Here is a 23,676-nt window from a genome sequence, read left to right as displayed (position 1 = left end):
GTATTATGGCCCATATAATATATTATGCAGACAATAACACGAATAATAGAAGGTAGCAACACTATTAGCATAACCAGACATCGTCTGAATTTGAGTTACTGTTTCTTATGCGTATGATCTTAAAGTTCAAAATTGGCTGGCATTTCGACGTTTCTCTGAAGTCTAGGGTATAAATGTCCTATTTTATTTAATGACTTTTGTTTGTGATGGGTGTATAAACGCAGTTAGCACCTGTATATATTGAGGATAAATGTCTCGGAAAGTGAGAACTTTCTTTATAAAATGTATGGGGGATGCAATACCTTTCAATGTTTGTTGAAAAGATGGAGACGAAAGAATAAATTTATAATAAAATGGATAGAAAACTTAACGATGAGAATTTTATGATTTATTTTTTCAGATAGAAGTTAAAAATGTTTATTTAAAGATGGAGTTACAAAGAAACCAGGATATTTTCTTGGATTTGAAGTTATCCTGATAATAAATCTATACTAATATACATAACTGAAGAGTTTGTTAGTTTGTTTGAACGCGCTAATCTCAGGAACTCTACTGGTTCAAATTGAAAAAATATTTTTGTGTTGAATATACCATTTATCGAGGAAGGTTTTATGCTATATATTATCACGATGCGACTAATAGGAGCAAAGATACAATGGAAAATGTGGAAAAACAGGACAGGTATAAATCATAACTTATATCTTCTAACCACGCGGACGAAGTCGCGGGCAAAGGCTTGTTTATAAATAAAAAAACAGTGAAATAGACTAAACATAGCAAATAAAGACGCATACTTAAAAAAAGAGTGGTCTTCCGATAACGTAGGTAATATCTCACTAGGCGTAGGAATGTTCAAATAAAAATATAGACAGTTTCATTTGTAATATTAATATGGATATAATATAGTTCATTTTTCAATATAGCCTCTGTCAGATTGCACAGGTGGGCAAAGGCCTCCCCTTTTTTCTAAGTTTGACGCAGGCGGCCAGAAATCGCGAAAGATAAAGAGGTCTGGAATCAAATTCATGCAAGTAAATAAATTATATTTAAAGTAACTGTGGTTCAAATCTCTAGATAGTATCTTAGATACATACTGGTGTCATAAGCATGTATTCGGGTATTTTCGGACATTTCCGGTCTCAATCGGTTTGGCCCTAAGATTGATGAGCTCTCGACGGCGAACTTACTAAATGCAAGAAATGCTGGTCGAAGGAATAGAGAATTAAAAAAATAACGTAACTCGCAACTTTAATAAATGCGAAAGTTATTTTAACTTATGTTTATGAATCCATTTGCATTTTACTATAGAATATAAAAATTTACCTTACCAGTTTTATTCGAAGTAAACTTTTAGTTATACATCACCATTAAATCATTCTCAAAGACAAAACAAAAATCAGAATACAAAAATATACCAGTGACACCAGACTAGCAAATAGTGGCTTGTAAAATTGCTCTTATAAATCAAAACTATCTCATATAAGTTAAAAGTCATAGATAACCAATTTCGCAATGAAAAGAATCCGTCCCACTTCAGAGCACAGTATATCTGGCGCCTATATCATTGAATATAAGCCAACATTAACAAAACGTAAGGAAAACAGTGAAAATACATTAATCACGGGACAGAATATATCATAAATGCACCACCCATTACGTAATGCGACGCAAAAGTGCTGTTTACTTGCGTTTTCCTAGATTTTCACGCAACGACATAAAGCGTGACAAGGATAGAAATACAACAACTTCACTAAACGCCGTACGAGAGATAGAGATAGCAGGACGCGCGCGCTTTCCGCCGCGGTTCCAATTACGGCGCACGCGCACCGCTGAAAGCTCGCTCGCGCCGATTCTCTTCAGTCATCTTGCAAAGCTCGACGCGTGCGGTCGCCTTGTAAGTGTCGAACAATAATCGAATTTTCACGTTACGGAGCTAAACTTTATTGTGACCGTGTCCAAGTGATTGTGTTATCAACTTTCAGTGACGTTTTGTGTTTGATATTGACATTTTTTATTGTATAGTGACATTTTGTGACGTAGCGGATAGTCCGAGAGGGAATTGTGTTCATTCCCAGAAGTTGGTAAGTCGATTTGTGTTATTTTAAGATATAATTAAATATAGACTGGCGGCATTTATATGAAAACATAATTAGTTTCATACGTGACTCAGTATTCTTGGTAATGTTTTTTATTTGATTAAATAGAGCAAATTTTTCTTCGTAATTGTAACACATTTATTTTATTATAGTGTTGTGTTACAGTGGTTATATGATGTATAGATGTTATATACAGTATGTTTTACTTTGGTAGTTTGTCGTGTTGACAATAGGTTTGAAACTCGATTAGTTTTATGATGTTTCTAATGATGTAAGACAATAGTAGCCGCATGATTATGCATTCAATAACGTCAGTCATAATGGACTGTCAAATGTTAGATGATATTTTATTTTATTTTAAACATAATAATTCGTTTTAAACATGTACAAAATTTAACAAGTAAAATAAAGTTACAATTTCCAGCTTAGATTTCAGTTAATTTTCCTTTTTTATTTTTTCTGCTATCGCTAGTTTTTAAACCAATTTGTTTGTCCTACATATTAAACATATTAAATTATAATTATAAATAAAGGTAAAAAGTATTTTTGTCAAATTATGCTTTCGCATTGTATTATTTCTAATATATGCCGCTTTTGGTAAGTCCATGTGGCATATTCATAAATCCCGTGATACTCCTATCTAAAACAAGTTTATCGAAAACAACCAAACATATTTGAACATCGATAAAAATTGTAAAAAAAACCTACCCGTAAAAAAACAACAAATCGCTTAAAAACTTAAAAGAAAACACCAACGTTTAACAAACTTACATCAAAAGGAAGCAAGCAGTAATAAATAAATCTTAACATTCAAAGACGTGGAGCCGGGAATCGAACCAGTGTCCCTTAGCATTCACCCGGCGTCCTAACGCGTAACACGTGGCAAACAATGTGTTTTTGTTGCTTGGTGAACAGAGAAATGTATGGAGACGGTATAATGCTTAATTTTTTAAAGAAATAAAAGCTAATGTTAATGAGTGTATACCGTAGGGAATTATTCTATTTTGAAGTTGTATATTTTGTCATGTTTTATTTAAGTAAAGATAAAAAAATAGACATTTGTGCGTGTAAACATGTATGACCATTTTTAATCATTAGATAACTAGGTGGTCCTCGTTATTTTTTTATGCCGCTGGTAAAAAATAACAAACTCATTAAACACATTGTTTTAATGAGATATTGATAAAATACAGATTTCTACATAGTTTCATTCCTAATCACTTCACCAGGATCTACTCGTAAAAAGCAATTAATCAAAAACATTAATATTACAACGCACAAAAAATCTCACCCAATCGTTACCCGCGCAAACTAAAACTATTCCCAAAAAACCCAACACAACACCGTCTCCACATTTCAAACCGACCCTACTCTGTCCGGTACGTCAAACGTGTGCGAACCACGTGTCGTAGGTAGCAAAAAACGTTAACAGACAATGAATGAAGCTGTAGCCCTTAATCTGGACCTTTGAAGGCTGCCCATGGCTTGTTACGTAGTTGAGACACGATTCAGTTATTAGAGGATTTCTGTTGCGTACTATTTTTATTGTCGCGTCTATTTATTGTAAGCTCTATGTTTGGTTACATTGTGTGGAAGTATTAGTTTGATGGATTGGTAGCTACACGCTTGTATTAGCTGTTTTAGTCAGTTAATTAATACAAAAAGGAGAAGTTTTAATATGTAGCATATATGTATATAGAGTTAAGTATTAATCGATATCACAAATGTATGTAGTTGATAAGGAACTATTATATTTGATTTAGGGTTTTCTCGACTGTTTAATAATAATAATTTTGGTGTATATTTTAGAGAGTGACAGAGCTATTTCTTTCTAATTAACTCTGCTTACTATCAATGAATCAACACACGCTACCTACGTATGTACCCGATGATTGACGCTAAAACACAATCGTCTAGAAACCAGAACTTTGTTCCTGTAATGAAAAACATAACCTCTATTCATATAATAAATATTTCCACACTTCTAAGAATTTTTAATATCAGAAACAATAAAAAAGTTATAAACTTCCGAACGTTAAAAATGTTGACTTAATGTTTGAAAATAGAATAGCAGGTATGAAGTGAATGAATCCTACAGTTATAATTCTGTTTTTAAAGTTGTGATATTTTTTCTTTTGTAAAAAGGTTTATTAACCTTAGCAAAAATTGTTGTCTTGAGAAATTATCAAGCGGCTTTGAATAGTATCATTTTGCTTCATACATATTTGGGCTCGCAAAACAAACGCGTATTTATTTTTACTATACATTCTACTAATCACACAATCAGATAAAAAATATATTTGAGGACTAATGAACCAAACATTAAATTCCGTTTTTATCAATATCCAATTACGAATTAAGTCCAACGAATAAACAAAATGATGGTTAACCCGCTTACTCCCACATGCCCAGTCGATTAGACATCAAAATTATTAAGAAAAACTATTCTCGCGCGTGACTCAAGTAATGGAATAATATTGTTTGAAAGAACAACAACCGTTATACCTAATGCATTTATTGCAAACAGCCTACGGAAAAAATAGGTCAATTAAAACAAAAAACGAAATGCTTTAACATAGCATTTAGTACCTACATTTATCTTCATTCAAAAAGGGCATCGGTCTAAATGGAAAAAGTAACTTTGGAGAATGAAAATGTCCAAAAAACTCTAAAGTTTCTCCACAGTAAGCAGTGGAGAAGAATCGGATGCTTGGATCATACCACTAGTTCTTGAAGCATGATACGGTAAGTCGTGAAAAAGAGACGCCGCTCTACCTATGTATTACTCTATCTCGCTCCTACAAGTTCAACAGTCTGTAGACCACCTCTCTTTCACACTAACAACAGTCAGACTGTTCAAAGTCGATTTTGGACATGACGTAAGAGTTTTCGATTACCCATTGAAATTAATTTATTACATTACATCTAAGAATTGTTATACAATTAGAATTGCTGCCAATATCGATTGATTTTCAATTGGTATGCATTTGCTATAAATATATTAGTTACGTTTATAAATCACTTTTTTAAAGAATATTTTGAACTTAGTCTTTTTGCTTACTCCTCGTGGAGTGGGTGTAAAAATCCTACCCCTTATTCCTCATACGAGCTGACACAAAGGACTCCTACTGAATTATATCAGGAAATATTTTTTAAGTTCGATATTTTCCACTTAAAACATTTCCTGATACAAGGATTTACTATAAATAGGGTCGTTATACAATTTTCAATAAACAATGCTGACAGTGTTACCAACATCAAACAGACAGTGCATTAAGTGGCAACACTCAATAAACAATATGTTGCATTAAGGTCATTGTAAATAGGTCAAGTGCGAGCCGGTTCTATAGTAAACAACATTTATCAGAACTAAAAATTTACTTTACAACTACGAATAAACTAATAAATTATATTCATCTTTGATGTTTTTTTTTATTCTTAAAATTATTCGGGAAAACCACTTTGTTACTCAATGACATCTGCTAAAATATGGTTGATAAACAAAAAAAAAAACTTGTAACGCTTCTCAAGAAAAATCAGATAGAAACTAATAAAATCGTGCAATAATAATATATTATGAGATTTCCGCAAATCTAAAATAATCCCGGATAATGTAACAATAAAAGGTAGATGCCAAACCACAGTTTGTTGCGAATTGATTCTTAGGATCATAACAATATAGTCTATTTATAATTAATGTGTTTATTGAGTTAAGTTCCTTGTTTATTAATGGTATAAGTTTTATCCGAACTTCCCTTTCATCGGCAAATATTATGTTATGTGTAAAATTGTTTCATTTAATTTTATTTAAAAACGATACACATTCTGCCAAAAACGGAGTGAAAGAGACTTTGCAATTCAAATAAAGATAAAAAAATCTAAGCTAAAATAGATTTAAATATCCGTCTAAGAACTACATGCTCATCTTAACAAACTTACTCGATACGCTAATAAAACAATTAAAGAATTCTATTCTTCCCACTTACGGTTCAAATTTGCATAAATTTCACAGAAATAACGGCAAGTGAATGTTTGTGCCGTACGCGCAAAGGGCGGCGGCGACGGAATCAGAACACTGGCCGTATAGAATACAGATCGAAAATAGAACGCGTGTGACAATGAAAAGAACTAAATACAAATTCAAATTTGGAATTCCGGGCGTGCTTGTTCTCGCTGTCTGAACTTTTTAATGATTGAATTTTCTAAAACGACACAGATTTTTTCTTAAAATATGAGTCATTTCATCAAACGGCAATTTTAATTAATTAAAATTAAAAAGATAAAAAATTACTTAAGGGTTCTAAAAAACATAAACAATAATTAAATCAAGACATCAAAAATTCATCAGCATCGCTGCCGGTTGAGAGTGTGCCCAAAAGGCTGGCATCATTGCCACGTTGAATGGCAAGGCTTAAGGGTTTCTTTGACTTTTACTGAAACTTCCTATCCTATTATATCTACATCAGTAATTTTACGTTTTCAGGTATAAGTACTAGGTACTATTATTATAATAATAGGAGATAGAGACTTAGGTGCTCTATTATTAGTTCATAATACTTTATGATTACAGATAATGTCTCTGTGAACATTTAATATCATAAACTATTCAAGTCAAGTATCTCCTACATTGTTATTTAGCATTAAATTGCTAATAACCTTATCAAATGCAATTCAATAATTTAACGCTAGATCATTAATTATCTATTATTTATTAAGTATTTATATTATTTATTGTTTACTAACTTACTGCAAAAAACAGTTTAATATCTGTATAGTATATTTTAGTCTGAATGCGCTAATACCAGATTCTGTTAAAATTAAAAAAAAAAATGACAACCGCGTCAAATATTTTTTCTTGTTACTTGGCTGTCACAAACATACACATCACATGCGTAAAGACGTCCAGACAATTATTCATCATCCGAATACTTGTCCCAAGCGGTACGTCCTACCCATTGGTCACCGCCAATAATAGTAAGTACATATTCGTTAGTGATTTCAGATCACATACATTAGGTCACATACCATGTTATGCATGCGAGCATGACGTCTCCAGTTCATGGTGGACGCGATCTGCATAAGATCACAAGCACATCTTAAAGAAATAATTTAACAGTTGTGGGAGAGGGATATCGCTCTACATTTTGTAGAGTGCTATCTCGCTTTAACAGTGCAGCAGTATTTATTTGGGAGGTGCTGGTAGTTTTACATTCCCCATGGTTGTCATCATCATGTTATTACGTCACTCTGGCCGTGAACCCGGTAGCTGGAGTATAGAGATGGGAGTCGATATTCGTCGAAATCGATACTTGGTGAAAGTTCATGGTTTTGAAAATGGATGAAGTTATCAAAAAAATAGGAAGAAATGGCCTGTACTTATTGGATTTCATAATTAGTCTATTATGAGAGTAAATAATTTTATAAAACTTACAAGATAGATTTAAATATGCACGATGGAGGTGCAGTTAGCTTTTTCGACATCGAAAACATTGATTAGGCAAAATATTCAAAGTCTCAAAAAACAATTTTTCAAAACGATCTTCAAAAATATTAGTTAGGTATTAATATCTGCAAAAGACTAGTTCAAATTCACACACTGCTATGTCTATTTCACAGGTAGGTTACCCTTACTAAAATTATCAATAATAAAACGATGACAAATTACAGACCTCTTTCCCTTCCCAACGAGGAAGCAATATTAAATATGACATGCATACGCATAGAAACAAATGCCCATAGAATATGCGGCGCATGTATCTCGCATAGACGGAATAAAAACTAATAAGCTCGTCCCGTACATACAAATCAGTTATTTCATTTCATAACAATTAAAATTCAAGGAAACTCATTGAACCCTAGAATAGTTATTATCTTTGAATCCTGTGGACAGTTTTGAATAATATGTAACTATACGTGGAAGTTGTGAAGGCGGTTAACTTTGAATGTTTAAATTAATTCTTGTGTTTCTATAATGGGTATGAGTTAATTTTCTGTGAATGTAGGAATAGGCACCGGTTTCAAGGTGTCGATCTCCGGTCGGGTCAATGTAAAAAAAATCACATTTCTACATTGTCTCGGGTCTGGGTGTTTGTGGTTCGTTCGTTGTATCTGCATTCCATAACACAAGTGCTTTAGCAACTTACTTAGGGTTCAGAACAATGTATGTGATGTTTTCCGCATTTATTTATAGTTTTAAAATATATACTTTTTCACATTGTTTATTACTTTTTAGGGTCTCGTATCCAAAGGGAAAAATTGAACCCCACTAAGACTCCGCTATCCGGCCGTCCGGTCGTAACTGACTGTCTCCTGAACCGTGATATTTAGATGGTTACAGTTTTCACGAATGATGTATATGTGTTTTCGCTACAAAAACAAGTTATGGTCATAAATATTTTGGTCGGTGACAAGTAAGTTTTCGGGTTGGTACTCACAAATTTGAGTTCTGAGGCTTGGTGTCCTTGTGCATGTGAATTGTATGTTTGTGGAACACCCCGCGACACAAGGATTAAATTCCTTAGTGTGAGGGAGTCGTCTTTTTTTTTATTTGTCATTCACTCGACCGATTAGTATTTCTATAGCATATTTGGGCGAAAACCAAAGTATCAAAAGTCCGACTCGCACTTAAACAGTTTTTACATCAATAACCGTTACCAATGCAGGCGGAACCACGAGCAATACTTAGTTCATAATATTAGTATGGATTAGAATATCTAACATGGTATATTAAATTAAATTAAATTTATTTATTGTGTAACTAGGACTAGATTACATGACAGTAGTTTTATGACAGTATAGGCAGGCACAGAGTTAGTATTAATCTAGTTAATGGGTTGAGTACTGTTCTCCTAGATAGGCTACAAAATAGCCTGTGTTTAGGAAAGACAGTTCTGGTCCCAAATCTTAGTAGAAGACAAAACTGTTGCACGTGTTATGATCAAAAATAACATATTAAGGTTTGTAAAATTTTAAATCAAAATTAAAATGTACTGCCGGTAATTGTAGCAATAGGATACCTTTCTTAATTCTAGCCGGTATTAAACTAAAGAAAAATAAAATAAAAAATAAAATGGAAAGTTAGTGTTAGTACAGTGATATTATGTAGTGTGTATGTGAGTGTGTGTGTGTGTGATGTCTGTTTGATATCATAGTATATGACGTCACAGGCTAAATATAGTGATTACGTCGAATAGACATAATCGGCTTGTTCTAAGATATACAACATCGAATGCATTCGTATCAAAATAAACTAAGTATTATATCTTGTTTACTGTTGAAATGTAAATTCGTTAACCAAAGGATTAATTTGTTGGCAAGGTGCTTACATTAATACCATTTAGTTTAAGAATAGATTTTGATAGAGATATCGACATTACTGAAAATTGGATTTAACAAGTAATGCATTTATAGGAACTATGACTTAGCGCCGTTTCTGTTTTCGGATCGAAAATAATCAAATGACTCTCCCCGTTTTGGGTTGAGCGGAAGAGAGTGTCAGACTTCTTCTGACTAAAGCCCACCATGTTTGTGTTCCTTTTCTCTTCTTTTCTTTATGTTTTACTAGGTATTGGTAAACTTCAGACATGCTTTCTGTTTTAATACTCCTTAGGAATGGGACTGAGCACCTAAAGCAACGCCTTAAAGAAATAATATTGCGTGTGGAAGAGAGATACAATCATACCGTGTATAACGCTGTCTCGCTTCCACAACCCTAGTAATATTACTGTAAAACGTGGTGGTATCGTTTTTTGCTAAAGAAAAAAGGTCAAGAGCACTATTCATCAACAAAGAAAATACGCCATTTTATATCCTCACTATTGACGATCAGTACTTGAATTCACTTAATTCTATAACAATAGAGACACCACTCACTTCCATGTCCTCTCCATTCATTCACAATATCTCCGATCTTCGGCTCCGTCTGTGTCTGATAAGTTGAGATCGTAATGGGTCAAACGTATATCAATTTCCGGCAATACATCACTGCTTCCTCGTGGTTACGATGTGCGAATGATAACGCCTCGTGAATGGCACTGTTTTATGATACTAGTGTGTGGGTGGGGTCTCAGTGAACGCGAGAAGCGATTTTGTTTTGAGATTTTATACTGGTCATGGTGGAATAAAGTATGACAGGTATTGATTTTTAAAACACGTATTTGGCTCTGTATCAATTTCCAATGGTTTCTGTAGAAGCAGATTTTATTGTCGAAAATTTTTGGGTAAAAAAAATACTTTCCCAAAATGTAATGATCACATTTGCTTATGAAGGCTTGTCTTGATAAAAAATCCTTCATTTTCTATTTTTTTAAGCACCTATTAAAATCTCTAAGAACTTCCAAGTGTTCTTAAATAGCTAATCTACTAAACTACCAACACAACGTTATCTCAAATCACTGATAAGTTTATAAATAACCACGCGATGCTATCATCCTCGCTTTCACTCACACCCCGCCCTTATCAAAGCGACGATCCTATGATTGACGTATCAGCGTATAAGACGTACATAATTGAGTGGTCAGTCATAGTAACTGTTAATATGATTTAACTAAGACGAGGGCAGAATATTGATATTTTTATAAAAGCTATAAACTAGGTATCGTCGATGGCTTTATTTATAGAACCCGGTTATAATTATGGGTTATAATATCGTTGACATCCGTAGACGGGTTTTGCATGCAATTATGTCATTACTGTGTCTTTGAGCTGAAGATTTATAGGTTTTAGACGTTGGATAGTAATTTATGTGGATTAATTAATTTTGTGAAATAAATCCGCTGTCGTCGTTTTAATTTGAGGAGACGCTTTGCACATCAATAGGACTGGTATTAGCTAGTGCTTTTGAAATAGTTTTAGTAATCCAAAATTTATTACTGACCTTTTTGAGGCTCATGCCCGCAGTGGGTTTGCAGAGGCCAGTTTTTTTGTAAAGACAACCATCGACAATTTCATATTTATTTTAATTTTTTTTATTTATACACATAAAGCACTATTACAAAAATTTGTAAAAAAAAATATTGGAATGGTGTAAAAAACACTATTACCGTCCTGCGTCCTGTCTATGACAGTTCAGCTTGAATATCGATGAAATGACATGAACTATGTGTGGTCACATGCCGACCTCATAAAAAACACATAAATGTACTTACAGCATTCTTTGTGATTCACTTTTATGTGATTTTGAGTTACTGTTGTTTAGTTAAAGTCACAGGATACGCCATCATGTCTCTTGTACCATTTAAGAATGAATTTGTAATGTCTATTAACGTTTTATGTTGGAGATTAGTTTTATGGTTTTCAAGTGGAAGTTTTATGTTTAGTAAGTATTTGTATTTTGTTATTTTTTATGAGATAATATTGTCTGTAATTTTGTTTATAGGAAATTTAAATTGTAAGATGAAAAGTTAGTTTTCGATTTAAAGTAAAAGTTTGTTCGTCCTTGTCGAAACGGCCTACTAAACGCTTTTTGTTGTTAAAGCTGTAGCAAAAATACATCATCTATGAAAATTTCAACTGATTAGTCCTTTGGGTACCGACATGATTATAACATGGCTTCATTCAGTGACTCAAAATTATTCAAACTAAAATCCAATCAAAAAAAGTCTTTTATAATATAAGAATGGAAAGTTTTAAAAATTGCGATATTCCATGTAATATCCTCATTATGAATGGAAGATAAACCAGACACAAAATATTATTAGTGTCGACTTCATAGTACTATAATTAACTTTACGATCATTTAAAATAAATGTCGACTTCATGTCAATTCATATAATTTCTGTAAATATGACGCAAAACCGTCGCAGTTGTAAAATTTCAATTTTTTTATAATCACGTGCGCGCAAGCTTTGGCGGAGGAAATAAATCATTAATTTTGTTTTTAAGATTTGCTTCTGTGAGTATAGTTTTATTAGGCAAATGAATCAGAGACCGAATTAAATTTTTTTTAATCCCTATAATCCCTGTCGCGGAGAGTTTCAAATCACTCTTTCGTGGATTACACAAATGCTTGTCCGACGCGGGGATCGAACTCGCGGTACACCGAGCACAGTAGTTTTGGCGTGGTGTCCTCGACCACTCGGCTATCCATGCAGTCAAAACCGGTATTCTGAAAATATTTTTAACTTTAGGAAATCGGTTGACTTAGATATCTCATAAGTTTAGTGTGTCATAGGTTTCAAATTTTAAGAACAAACCTACCAAGAATTTAAGTTATCATGTAACCACCACCAGCGAAACGACTACCACATTAAAAAAAAACTACTCCCGCTCTAAGGAATTCAACCCTTGTGTCGCGGGGGGTTTACAAACATACAACTTACACGCACGAAGACACACATTGTTCCGAGGTAGGTACCAAATACCTATAATAATTTTGATGTATGACAGGTTTGAAGCCTACATTATCATAGCAAGGCATGCAAAACCATTTGAACCTCAAAATCAGCTAGAAGTTCTTCTAGTTCTATCTACCATTGGTGTACGTATATTTGACTGATGTTAATAAATCTTCAACATGCACGCCAACATAAATTGTCACGGACGCACTATTTTCGTCCGCGGAACATGGAAACATTAATCATTATAATGTACTAATATCCTGTTCGATAGTGAATCATAGTTTTCATACACTTTTAACCAAAATGTTATGGTGACCTGATTATAGAGGAACTTCTTGTTCAAGTGTGACGTCATAGCTTCTTTTTTTTCGATAATTTTAAGTTAATTTGTGGAGCTTGTGATGATGTAGTTAAAGTATATTTAAAACATATGTTTAGAATGTTGTTATTAGTGACGTATTTCAAGACTCCCGCTATAGGAACTTTTGCGGGGGGTTTTGCAAACATTCAAATTACACACCCAAAATTACGTAGAGTTGCTTGTGGATTACATATTTACACGAATGATTCCATGATGTAGATGGAATTTATAGCAAGATCTACAGTAAAGTTGATGTTTCTATTATATTTGGGTGTTAAAGCAAACACCAAACAATTTCCAAATTAAGCCCGAAAATCAATCGCCTAAAAACAAGATGTTAACGGATTAAATCAAGACATTAAGGCTAAACGAACATAATTCAATAAAAACAAAAACAGCCGACGATTGTCTCAAATCACATGAGTGCAGGCATTATCTTCGATTGACTGTCTACAATAAAATATAACACACAGCGTACGATACGGACCAAACTTATCACATTACATCACCGAAAATTCAACTTTACGACTCGTATGTTAAAGTTTAATTTTTATTGGGCTGTTGACGGTTATAAGTGTCATTTTGTGCTCCGAATCTTAAGTGAGACGCAATAAATTTCAATCACTGTTGTCAACATGTATATGACATTGTTTTACTGTTGAGATTTGGCTAGACTGTACAGATTTGTCTTTGCAGTTGCTATGTCAGAAAAAGACAAATTGGTTTCTTGGAAAATTTGATACTGCGTTGAAATGTTATCTGTGTATTAGTAGTTTGCTAAAAATAACATAACTACTTAGAAAAGATTTTTTGAAAAAAAAAATCTAAATTACCAAATTTTACGTTAAATATAAAAGTATACTATACAAACACCTACTATGTACTTACTTCGAAAATATCACTTAGTTATGTACGTATAAGCTGGAGAAACAAACATTTTGATCACATTTATGACTAACAAAAAAACGCGATTTAAAGTACATAATTATAATTCGATAATAAACTCTCGAATGACGTTAAATGACGGACGGCAGCCATTTTTAACCCATTTATATGTTAATGAAAGTGAATCGATTGAATGCGTTCAGTAATTTATTGCAATGGCTGCGCAAACGCATCTTTATTGTTATGTACTATTGTTTGCTGAGATTTAATTTATTTACTTTGAAACAGGGTGTTTCTTACGATCACTTAAATGTATTTTTTTTTGTTTTTAAAGAAATGTGCAATATTTTACATAGGATATGGCCTTTTAAATGTTAATTTAGATTGTTTTTATTTAAAAAGGTTTTTTATGTTGTAATTTTTATTTTGGTTGGAAAGAATAGGCAGTGCTTTAAAGACATATGTGAAAACATACCTATTAAATTAAAGTTAAATTTAAATGTTTAAAAATAATCCTTTATTTTATATGTATAAATATCGCGAAATTAAAACACATGTCAAATATAACGTTTTCCAAAAACTTTTTTTTCTTCAAGAGGATAGACAAAAAATAAAATCCATGAAGACTCCTACAAATCTAAATTTCTTAATAAACCAATATTCTACTGTACAATGATACAGAAATCTTTATTTATTTTTTCGTAGAAATAAGCAGGTAGTCACATAGCTATGATAACACTGCAGTTCACATCACAAACAAATTTATGTACACGCTTACATAACAGACGAAAAAATCATCATTCGTATTCAAAGCACAGCCGATTAATATTTCTATAGCATCAGGAATCATTCCCACTTCCTTGTACGTGAAGTGCATTTATTGGTAATCTTCCGTCCCTTTCCCATATACGAGCATCTGTGTTAGTGCAAGAGGGACGCAAGATCCCACGGGCAACGTCTTATTGCAGTCAATCATCTATATTCGTGGTAGCTAGTGGAATATTATCGTCACTTCCGCCGCTTGAGTCGTTGACTTGATGAAAGCAAGGACTGTAGTTTTGACTATCAATTTTATTGATGGATTGACTGGAAACATGGTGAATATCAAACTGTCTGGTGCAGTAATTGCGAAATTGTATGGAGTTCTACATGTAGGTAATTATGAAGAAAGATTGATGGGAGCTTTCCAATTATTTTTGTTTTGCTTGGTTATTTTTTGAAAAATAATTTGCGGAGAAAAATTGTTGACGGATAAGCAAGAAGAAATACTGTATGAAAATTTTGAAAAATGGCTCCAAATACAGTAAAATTTAAAACTTTTCCTTTAGGTTTTGAAGGCCAAGTCTTGCACTTCTATACACATTACATAACGGGAATAAACCCGAAACATGTATTTATCTCGTCAGGATGCCATTTCATTCAGCCCACAAGATGGCGAACCTGGTTCAAACGTCAAGCCATCAGGTAAACGCTTGTTTCACGATAATTCACATTAAATTACGGGATATACAATTTGAACAAATCTTTTAAGTCCGTGAGACAGATTTCCAAAAAAAAAGTAAACGTATATTATCATATCACATCATTAAACAGTAAGGAAGCTTGAAAGCACTTAAGATGATGAAATGTATGGTAGTGCGGGCTATTAACATCATTTGCTAGTAAAAAAGTACTAGTAAGTGACGTCACACTAGATTGCAGATCACTGTATCCCCTTAATTTTAAAGTTAATAGAAAACTGTGACGGACATGGCAGATCTTTTTGTCAAATAACCCATTTGCAACGCGATAGCTTATAGGCCCTTAATAAAGGTCCAGAGTCTCCGACATCCAAGATCCATACTCTCCTAAAATAAATGTTGGATCTTTATGACGTGGATCGCTTGCATATGTAAAGGAACTTTGCATTGCCACATGTACAAAGGGCTTGAGTAAATACTGTGTAGGTACTGGTAACAATTAGACAATATTTAAGCTTTCAATACACAAGTGTTAATTGTGGATACACATTACGATATTCTCATTAGCACCATCGACTTAGGAACTTGATATATGTACTTACTTTAAGATGCAGTTATAGTGTATACCTGTAGGTATTTTCAAACAACATTTTAGTTAAAAGATTAATCTTTTTGTATGGTTTTCGATATTCATATCTATATAATCTGCACTTATACATGTACTCATATGAGGTGTTTTGGTACTTTTAAGTTTGAATAGTCTAGTCTAGAAGTTACGAGAAGCTCTCTCTAGATATTTTTGAAAATTTCGAGTCAGTTAGGGATCCTATATAAAATAAATTTTGATTTGAATTAAAAAAAAAATCCTTGAAAAAAGTATAGAATTAGCTCTTATTTAAGTTTGGGTATTGATAACGTTTTCATGAAAATTGTTCATTTCTATACACACCAGACGTTGGTCTGTACAAACATGATCTGTATTCCACCTATGCCAGTAATTCACAGTACACCAGTCAAGTACTTGCCAGCCTGGCGCCAATAACAGCATTAAAATAAAACTCCAATTCCATAAATAAAAGTTAAATAATCGATACTTACGAGTATCCGAAGCTTGTTTATAATCGAGTGCCAAATATTCTCGAGAATCGATTTCATCCAGGAACTCGAGTAATCGAGAATAGTCGGAATTGCTTTAAATACATATGGGTTTGATTTTAAATAATTTCATTGTTTGTTATTTGATGCAGATGGATCAGATTTCTGGCTAAGTTGGTGTTCTAAGAAGGGGCAAACAGAGGTGTTCTGTTAAATAGGGAGCATTCTGAAAAACAGGGATATCAGTTCGAAACTATGACTGTAAATTAAGAGAATAAGGTTTATGCCAGAAAAAGGTTGATACATATTTTTTTATTCTTTTATATTACGAACTTATTCGCAACATCATTTCGCACAAATCGGCGATTCTTCAGCAAAAAAATCAGTGTAATTTCAACTGTTTATTAAAGATACCACGGTCTGTTATCATATACTGGTGATAGACAAACAGACGAAAAGACGTCCAGACGGTGGAGCCTAAGTTATACGGTTCTTATTTAACTTTTTGGGTACGTAACCCCAAAAAGGAAGAATTTCATTCGATATTAATACTGGACTAGTATTAATATCGAATGAAATTCTTCCTTTTAAGTTAAGCTAGAAATAACGAAACACTTGAAGATATATTTATAAGGAAGACAACTAAAGGTTTTGAAATTACAGTACAAAACATTTTCAGTAAAAAGTTCGCATCAAATCTTTAAGTAATGCTAGCACCGATTTATTACACTATATAGTACTAATGAAAGTACCAAGTTGTTGTACTGTAGGTACTTCAAACGGAGTTCAATCTCTTTGTTCTTTCCTCGCATGTCACCTTCCAAAAACCACATAGATACACTATAAGTGTAGTTATAGTTTCTGTAAATATCTCGAAAAACAAAAGAGTCAGCACTTAGTGACGGGTATTCGAGTACTCGTACAATAGAGCCGGTATACTCTGTATCAGGACTCCAGACTTATTGGTATTACCGACACGGAAATATATGGAGACGAAACTTTGAAAAATAAATAAGAATATCTTTTTAACATGCACTTAAGATATATTTAATAATATTCTATACTTTTTAGTGAGGATATAAAAAAATACGTAGCCAATATTTTTTTGGAAATCTGCCAGACGGACTTTTTTGTCAAACCTTATTGCGAAGCTGTGTTTAAGGATAAAAGTTTAGTTATATATGATTTCGTGCATTCATAGTTCAAGGTTGCAACGAACACCTGTCACTGATTGGAAAAAGAAGACAAATAAAACTATGCAAATAGCTTATTCAAATATAGTATTTAATAACATTCGTCTCTTGCAAGTGTGTTAACTTACGTGCAATTTAAATTCACCCTTATTCAGTATGTTATAATTAAATGACAACAAATCAAAGAAGCTACTCCATAGTTTTCTGTAGCCATCATAAGGCGGACTGTAACTCCCCTTAATCAAAAAGTCCAGACGAGTGTCGCGAGGACATATAATATAGTTGTGTAACACTTAACTTTATGGTCCTTTTCCTTTAAGGGTCAGTTGTATTAGTTAAAGATTACTCGTAAAAGTTTTGATTTAAGTTCAAGAGATTTACTCTTTTAAGATGTTTGTTTTTTGTGCGATTGGCAATGGTTTTTTTTCGTTTTGATAAAAATATTAAAACGAAAAAAAAAAGGGATTAATTTAGAAGCCAAATCATATCGTATTTGATTTAATTTTATCCAACGAGGTAATTTATTTTATAATGGCTTGATTACGCATATTTATCAGGATAGCCAGACTAATTGTAGACTCAATTTTACGAAAAATGATGCGGCGGAAAGGTCTCGAGCCGAATTAAACGATCTTGTAGATGCTACGAGAATCTCAAAATTTCAAGAGAATCAATCACTTTTCGTGCTTCAAAATGAAGAGTGAAGTAATAATAGTTTAGATGCAGAAGACGTAAAAAACCCTGAAAAAGGTAAATATACATCGAGAAATAAATTATGAATAAATACACACAACAATTCTCCCTTACTTCCTTGAATGAAAACCTTAACATCATCATTAGAAACAGCTAACAAAGGGAAGTCAAGAATAACGTTAATGATGCACAATTAAACGCAGGTGCTAATGAAAATCAACGGTATTCTGCCGGCGTATACGGAGGTATGTGATTGTCGTAGCTTTGTAATTAAAACAGGTGGCTACGTTGTAATGTATGGTAGGTACCTACAGGTAATTTCCAATGGAACATTTTTTCAGACCTTGTTTTTAATGCGATGACTACGGATACCAAAAGTGACGGGATTCTTCTTTCTGGAAGATACTTTTAATATATAACCTTATGGGGTGATACGGCCATAGATAGAGGCCCCAATTCCACTATTTACCATGGCCGACGAATGAATGAAAATTTCCAATTATTGTGTGGGCAAATTTCTTAAAAAAATTCGAAAGTTTCAAATGTAACCCAACTTCTATTCATTTTTCGGCCGTTGTAAATTTCAGGATTGGGGCCAGGGTGCTGCTGTGGCGTTTGTTGCGCAATTTCTTCACTCTTTACACTAGCTAGTGTAAAGCTATCATTTTTCCAATCTAAGAGTCCCTTTAGGCACCAATAGAAAAATATTGAGCATTGATCGTAATTTGCTTACCGTGGGTTTGTTTCCAGATTTCAATATTCAAAATTCCATTATATTACCTCTGTACATACCATTATTCTTAATATATTTGTAAATTTCAGGCGATATCGTTAAAATCAATTAATTGTTGATTCATGTTTCTTCATTTCTTTATGTGTGCAATAACGATAGTCTGAAGTGTAATAACTTTAGTATTTTCTTGGAAAGCCATTAATATGAAGAAACAATCGATTTTATAAAATATTGTCTATTCTTAACGCCTAATACTCAAGGAATGTTTTGTATGGCGTAATAAATTGTTAATAAACAATAACAGCGTATATAAGGGCAATCGTGATCGATAATAAACTGTCTAGCTGTCATGCAATTTGTATGTAATTTACACATAATTCGCCGCCCTAGACAATAGTGTTCACCTAATAATTCACTTCACACCAAGGTACTGACGGCAAGAAAAAAAACAATAAAACTATCTGCGCTAAATACTTTAGTGATATTTCTGCAATCATTAATACCAATTTAATCGTATATTATTATCATCATCCCATATTCGCCCACTGCTTAACACAGGCCTCGAAATGCACGTCACGCCATCGAGATCTATCTTTAAATCGTACAAATGCATGGAAAATGCTAGTTTATCCTATCGTTAACTATATTTTTTTAACGTATTCATAGCTAGATTAGAATGCAAATTCTACTAAAATCCATTTAAATTAATAATACCGATATTAGGATCGAATTATGCATTACTGATGTTCAATTTCGTAAATGAATTTCGATCATTGATTTACCAACCGTACTACACATCCGCCACAAATATTCACAAAAATCGACCTTATGTCATTAACATTAAGGGTTTTAAAGACAAAGGATACACGTTACTCATGTGTGGTGGTCTATACATGACATACAGCGTCCGTATTCAGTAAACCAGCGTTTACTAGAAACATTGGTGTCGACAAGCGAAAAGAATTTGTATGCGATGCAGGGAATGTTAATGTTGTGCGTTACTTGAATTAGGGCTGTGCTGAATTAACTTATGGTTGCAAAGCAGGGGAGTTTCCAGTTGGACTTGTGCTTAAAATTATAAAGAAGATAATAATTGTTAAAAAACAAGGAAAAACAAAAATATTATTAAAAAATAAGTCATTTTTTGTAAGTTTAAGAACTCTACATTTTAGTATTTTTTATATCATTCACGACCAATATACCAAATAAACAAACAAAATATTATTTTTTCGAATTTTTGCACATTTCTCTTGTTGACTGATTTTTCATGTTTGTCTTTACATAATACCTTATCAAAATAAATTTAGGATGAAAAGTACCTTTTGAGCAAATAAATCATTTGCAAAAGCATTTTTATTTTCTTATTATATTATATAGCTTAAAATTAAATAATTCACTACAATTTTATCAAACAATTTATTCTTCTTCTCTAACAAATTCCATCAAATTAACCCCATAAATCCTCAAATCTTTCCTAGCGCCACCCCTAATACAAGCACATAATTTGACTACACGGACTCTCGTAACATTTGTTAGAATTAGGACGTTCCATTAACGTTCGGTTCAATCGTGATCGTCAACTGTTTGTTTGATTACATTACAAGGTTTCATGCATGTTACCGAGTTGATTGACTAGGACCTTTATACTAAAAAGATGCAACGGTTTTCACACGTGTTTTTAATGGGATAGCCCGACTAGTTTCGGACCCAACCGGTGATGTTGTGAGTTGAACTGGTGCCTTTATTACGAATCTTGCTGATGAATTTTAGGATTGTTTCTAGAAGATCCTTTATTTGCATGTTTACCTTTGACTCTGGACTTCTTGCTACGTTTTTTCTTTTCATATCCAATTAATTCGATTGAGTTGTTTTAAAATAAAAACTGCCAATATTTACCAGACTTAATTTAAAAAAAATTAAAAATATTATTTATTTAAATCTCAACAAGGGAATCTTACTCCATTACACTCGTATTTAAAAAATGTGCACCCACACAAGGACAAACAAAAAATACCATATTTATTCTGATCTCATGAGGGTTTCAACACCGTTTACACGGAACCCTAAATCTTATCTTCATCCTGTCTTCCAGAGGTGTTAATTCAGCCACCCATTGTCCTAAAGATTAGTATCACGGACTTGTCATTCGTTACAACGTTGTGTCTTGTGCAGTGACTTGCATCCAGAATGGTACCTGTACCACGAAACGTTAAACCAAGACTGTGTTTGATGTGGAAGCGTGACGACGATATATAAATTGTAGAGCGCTGTCTTGCTTATACAACAACAAATGTCTAACTTGAAGGTTTCATAGTACAGGTGCATGGTGTTCGATTCTCAGAAGTTTTATTTGAAAAATGTGTCGAAGGACGTAAACGTATTCTCCCGCGTTAAAACTTATGTGAACTGAATTGGTGATGAACCCCTTTTGTTATGCTTATAGATATGTAGGTGAGGAGTAGTGGAGTGTTGAGAACTGTAATTTTTAATGGTTATAACTTCTTTGTTGAAAGTAAGAACTATAAAAAAAAAATTGTAAAAAATATGTGTTGATTTAAGATGTTAAAAACACAATATAAAAAAGGTAATATTTATGATTTTATAATTGACATAAAAATAGTAATAGCAATAATTACACCTTAAAAATATGCCTTTAAGTACGTCGATTTAAAAAAAATCAATCCAAACACATATGTTAAGAACGTACACTTGAAATTCTATTTCTTTGTTACTCTGGATACCTCTTGAACTTTGACCATCCACCAGTCCACACTACCAGGAGAGCATAAACGTCCACGTTACATCTCTTAACCTACAGACAAGCAATTTAAAAGAAACCATCACGATTCGCTCCCCTCTGGCTTGTTATCCAATCTCACTCAATGAACAGACCTCGTATTGTTTAGACCTATTAGTTTCAGATACCACTGGCCTAGATAAAGGTTTCACTGTCAAAATGCTGGCTGGCAACAATGTCTGTGTTTTATTTTTTTGCTGGGAAATTGGTTTTTGATCTTTTTGGTATGAAGGAATGTAACTTGTTTTTTTTTTATTTTTTTTTCCATTTTGAACCTTATTAAATTTTCACTTTTGTTTCAAATCTGTTTACTGACTTTATTGCAATTAAGAAACCATTTAAATAATTTTGAAAGAAGTAAAGTATCTACATGTTTCTAATTAATGTTTTTGTAGAGAAGTTTTCCGATGACATATTTGACATTTCTAGAAAGCAAGAAAAAATAGGTTTCTGAAATGTATGCTCTTATATTTCTATCTATAACCACCATATTAACATGATATGTCATCTTATAATCTAATGTACTAGACTACACTAAAATAATGAACTTGATAATACACACGGCAACGCCAGACAATAATCACTTCAACGAAAATAAAAAGAAAAATAACAAATCTAAAAATAAAACGATTTTCAGACATAATCAATTCTGGATTGCTGTGAACATTTAACACGATCTCGTATTGTCTAACGTAAACAAACAAGTTTGCGTTAAGACGCTTCAGACTTCTATATATAAAGATTACTGAATACGTTTTAGCGAAAAGTTTGACCAAGACTTGAGAAGATACGGTTTACCGTGAAATAGTCTGGGATTACATGATTTTGTTGTTGTCATTTAAGCTTCACAGTGTGCAATTTTACTTTGTAACTTTAGTGTAATCTTTTAAAACAGCGTCAATAGCATTAAAAATTAACAAGATTTTTACATATACATTGTCATTATTATATTTGGTTTTCAAATAAAAAGCTTTTTATTACTTCTTTAACTGTACGAATAAGTTTGTATTTGTATTTGAATGTTATTTTTGTGAGCTCCTTATTTTACTGCTCGTTCTTAATCAAGAACGTAAATGTTTTTAGATTGAAAAGTTTGAATCGAAAGAAAATCGAGACGATAAGTTTTTTGATCTGGGCACTTTTAATTTTAATGTTTGTAAACATATATCATGATTCATACGATAACACAATATAATTTGATAAATCGTAAAAGAAGACAATCTTCTTTTGTCTTTTTATCTTCAATTCTGTCACATGTTTAGGAATACGCGTGACATGACAGATTGCAGTTTATTTTTATAAAATATCTATCTAATTTTTCTTATTTCCTTTGTGATACAATAAAGACTTGCTTATCTACTAAGGTTATTAGACAAGGACCTATTAGGATGACTCTTACAAGACAACATTATTTATTTCTTCGTGTGAGGGCTACGTACCCAAAGAGCAAAAAACAACTCTATTGCTGAAGCTCCTCTGTCTATCCGTCCGTCCGTCATCAGGGAGTTTCTCGTGAACCGTGAAAGGTGGACACTTCAACAATTATTTAAAAAATAAAGATCCAGCTTAAGTGTGGTGGTTACGCTCATACATTTGCTGGTGGTAGTCACCAATTTGATTGTCTTTAACCTATTTTTACAGAAACCTTATTCGCGAGTAACACTCGCACCGCACCAATTTTATTCTGCTCCCAACCCTACAGTGTAATTTATTTTTTGAGATATATAACTACCGGAACGTGTGGGATATACCATAAAATATACAATAAACTGCCAAATGAAATTAGAGAAATAACTAAAATAAACATATTTATTAATAAATTAAAAAGATTCCTAGTATTAAAGGCATATTATACTGTAAAGGAGTTTGTGGATGATAAAACAATTGTAAATTTAAATCAACCTGCCTAAACAAACCATAATAAAAGTAACAACTATTATATTAATATTATACAATTATTATTTTCCTAAATTGCTATTCTGCCCTCTTCCTGTCTCCTATATTTTTTGCGTGCCGAACAGGGTCC

General features: G+C 32.8%; 1 protein-coding gene across 1 annotated transcript in view; it reads left to right on the top strand.

The window, feature by feature from the left end:
- The first annotated feature begins 1,776 nt into the window (after nucleotides 1-1,776).
- LOC113499713 (fibroblast growth factor receptor homolog 1-like) overlaps nucleotides 1,777-23,676 on the top strand; it is a 93,315-nt gene continuing 71,415 nt past the window's right edge. The window contains exon 1 of the mRNA XM_026880282.1: nucleotides 1,777-2,081. The gene's annotated coding sequence lies outside the window, so the exon portion shown is untranslated. The remainder of the gene's footprint in view (nucleotides 2,082-23,676) is intronic.

Source organism: Trichoplusia ni, chromosome 12, assembly GCF_003590095.1.
Source record: "Trichoplusia ni isolate ovarian cell line Hi5 chromosome 12, tn1, whole genome shotgun sequence".
NCBI classification, from domain to species: domain Eukaryota; kingdom Metazoa; phylum Arthropoda; class Insecta; order Lepidoptera; family Noctuidae; genus Trichoplusia; species Trichoplusia ni.
Note: the sequence above shows the minus strand (reverse complement) of the source record. Positions and strands in the feature narration are given on the sequence as shown.